This window comes from Sorghum bicolor, chromosome 2 (assembly GCF_000003195.3).
Source record: "Sorghum bicolor cultivar BTx623 chromosome 2, Sorghum_bicolor_NCBIv3, whole genome shotgun sequence".
Taxonomy (NCBI): Eukaryota; Viridiplantae; Streptophyta; class Magnoliopsida; order Poales; family Poaceae; genus Sorghum; species Sorghum bicolor.
Window position 1 is genome coordinate 40,897,268 of NC_012871.2, and position 3,432 is coordinate 40,900,699.

The 3,432-nt window shown below is 41.9% G+C and overlaps 1 long non-coding RNA gene across 1 annotated transcript; it reads right to left on the reverse strand.

The window, feature by feature from the left end:
* On the reverse strand, positions 468–3,057 carry LOC110432988. Its single transcript, XR_002450335.1, has 2 exons — positions 2,945–3,057; positions 468–658 (listed from the first exon to the last, which is right to left on the reverse strand). It is a non-coding gene; the product is annotated as an uncharacterized LOC110432988 (long non-coding RNA).

Sequence of the window (3,432 nt, forward strand, 5' to 3'; positions counted from 1 at the left end):
CCAGTGGGAATTGTGGATACTAAGGAACGAGTAACCCGAAACAGAGTTGTTCGAACATACAAGGTGGTGTGGAGTCATCATGACGATAGGGATGCCACCTGGGAAACAGAGGATTACTTAAAAACAGTTTATCCAAAATTTCATAAGAAATGGTTAGTAACCCAAAATCTCGGGATGAGATTTCCCTAAGGCCTACTTTGGCAACTCGGGGTTACTAGCCCAGGGAACAAAACAGAGGGAGAGGGATTTTTTTTGACATGTAGATCCCCCTGTTGGGATTCCACGTTGGGGATTATTTCACTGCTGCTGTTTGGAAGCAGTTGGAGGGGGAGATGGATGCATGCATGCACGGTCAGCTCCAGCAAGCATTCATGCACGGATCAGTCTTTCATCATGACTTGTGATTCTCTACTGAAGCGTCTTAAAAAATAAGAAAATTCAAAAAATATATATATATAACAAAGTCATTACATATCAAGCTAGCATCTCATAGTGATAGAAAAATCTCAGGAATAAGTATGTTTACATAAAAATATATAAGTGTTTCAAACTGAAATCAAGTCTTTGCACAACTATATAGTAGAAGCCACAAATGTCAACGATCATTACAAAATTTGACCATACTTGTCTCAAACATGCATTTGTTCCACCAAAACCTCTGCAAATAACATAACAAAAATAGTGAGCCATTGTAACAGATTTTTTCCCAACAAGTTTGTATATGTATGCATCTTATAAAAAAAGAAGGTTAAAGAATAAAGTTGCAGCAAGCTAACACATGCAAATGCAGTTTAGTTCAAACTAACCAGTGGAGGCTTTTTTTTTCTTTTACATACACAAGCATGGTGTCTAATGGAAAATTACCTAGTGGCTACACCCATCAACCGAGTTTCAATTTAATCAATATTTAGACTTAAAAAAGGAGATCCTGGCAAGTAGGACAATCATGTGTTCTCAAAGACAAACCGTACTTAACAAATGTATAGTACACATTAATTAAGCACGACTAACTAGCACTAGAATTTTTTTTATTGGATTCCTAAACTAACTAGTACTGAGTAGTTCTGTATGTCAAAAGCATGCTGAGTCTGAGAATGCAGTGGACAAATCATTTAGCACTAAATAAATAAAGATGGAAATTCATTTCCTATACAATTGTATAAGTACAAGTCCAAAGTACAGTTCATATTTTTGTGCTCTGCTTCCAAAGTACAAGTCCACAAGAGTAACAAATTTTAAATCATTGGAAACACATCAGGTATCCTGTTATAGAAATAGTGAAATAGAGATATCAGGATATCTTTTTAATACAAACAAGATCTGCACATCTACAGAATGTAAAAGTCAAAAAACAGGACATCCTTTGGTTCTCTGCTAATTTTCTGCAACTATTCATTCCCACAGTTTTTAGAACAAATGCAGAGTATTTGCCACACCGGAAATCATTCAACACAAACAGCAGGAAGCTATACAAGTTTTCATATTTTAATCATTTATTATATAGGAAAAGCTCTGTTTATTCAACGCAAAACTAACAAGGCAGTGCCAACGCCACACCCTCTGTTGGATGAGCAGTCCCAACACCCTATCCCTGATGACGCCCAGCAGCAACACTAATTTGATACATAATCCTACAGCCAGCTCAGTTCTGCATAAAAGCAACCGGCTCACAGAAAAGGCTAAAAGAAACAGCTGAAAAAGACACTTTGCAAATTTCCTAAGAATAAGCCCAGGGAATCCCCGGGCAAAACAGTCACAAAATCTCAGGACGTCGATTTCTTTGCGCAGCAGTTTGAGAGGCACATCAGCAAGGCAAAAGATGGAAGCTATCAAGGCTCTAATCGAGGTGGGAACCAAGCAACAAGTGGTCTAGCTAGGTCTTATCTTTTCCTTTTCTTTTCTTCTGGTTCCAAAAAAACCCAGTATTTTGTTAAAAGGGGAAGTTCAGCTAATGGTCACTATTATGCTTAGCATCAGTGCAAGGACTAAATAGCTGGATTAGCATAAACCTACCTAAAATTGGCAATTCTGTACTACAAGTGGTCAAGTGTGGCCAAGTGCATACAAGAAGGAAGATAGGACTGTGGTACAGACAGCAAGTTGTGTGTGCACGGAGCCAAGCAAGAGATACTTTTTGTTGAAGTCTCTAAAGAATTTCAGCGCAATTTGGGCGATAATTTGCAAATTCTTATAATCAAAGTGATCAAACAGGCCCTAGGGCTTAGGTTCTTGCTGATCTGAGCTTACTCCATGTAGCAAGCGTTACGAAGAAGAGATGACAGACAGGTAGGCATGGTGATCCAAACAGCCTGCTAAAGGCCCAGTGTTAAAATTACAGAATTGGTAAGTAATCCACGAGACAAATTTATTAAACACATGTTCTGAATTTTCTTGCACAAAGCCACCCAATTAATCAGAACTTCAGAAGTTATGTTTTCAAACAATCCAACTCTTCTATGCACTGTGATATCAACTCTTCTATACGTAACCTGCATAGATAACTACAAAGCATGATACTTACCTAGTCACCTGCTCCCAGGAAAATAAAAACTAAACAATGTATGCATGACAGCAAAATCAACACTACCGTCGTCATCGATGGACCAAATCTATTGTATATCATGATGAAGCATACATGCAAATTAATTTAACTACCCAATTAAACAACGCACACTAGAACGAAAAAAAGTCACAGATTAAATGCAAACAAGGACAGCTCCAAAATTAAATAACATTGCTAGCAAATATGCATGTAATTGGTAGGTCAAACTCCTAAACGATTGTTAGCTAGGTCATATCGGCCGTCCGCCACACCCACACACGTTCGTTCCTGGCTCACTTCTGAAATTTTTGTTCCTTCCTAATCCAAAGCAGTATGCACAATAAATTTTGGTTCCTTCCCAATCAGCTAGAGTAGCAGGATGTCGTAGGGGTCTAGTCTCACCTGTGCCACGACAGTGTGCGAGCGTGTGGGGAAGAGCTTGGTGATGCAGGTGGTGTTGAAGCCGTGCTCAGAGCGGATCAGACTCAGGCAACCGGGTGTCGAGGTCGCAGCGACAACTCCAAGATCTACAAGAAACAAAATGTGAGAAGAGATGACCAAGAGACCCCAAACCGTAGCAGATCGAGAAGCTTCTGTGAAGGATATGTTAGAGGTGGACTGACCGACGATAACGACGGTGATGGAGCGAAGCGGAGCCGGGTCTGCTGTCCAGGGAAGTCACGGCGGCGGAGGTGGCGGAGGCGGGTTCCCGTTGGCACGACTGGATCTCGGGGCGGAGGCGGCGGCCGGATGCCGAGGCGGAGGCGGTCGGATGCCGAGGCAGAGGCGGAGGCGGCGGCCGACTGCTGTGGCGGCGGCGGCGGCAGCGTCGAGCGGAGGAAGAAGCCTCGCGAGCGGAGACGCGAGCGCTCGGGAAACCTTGCCGGTCG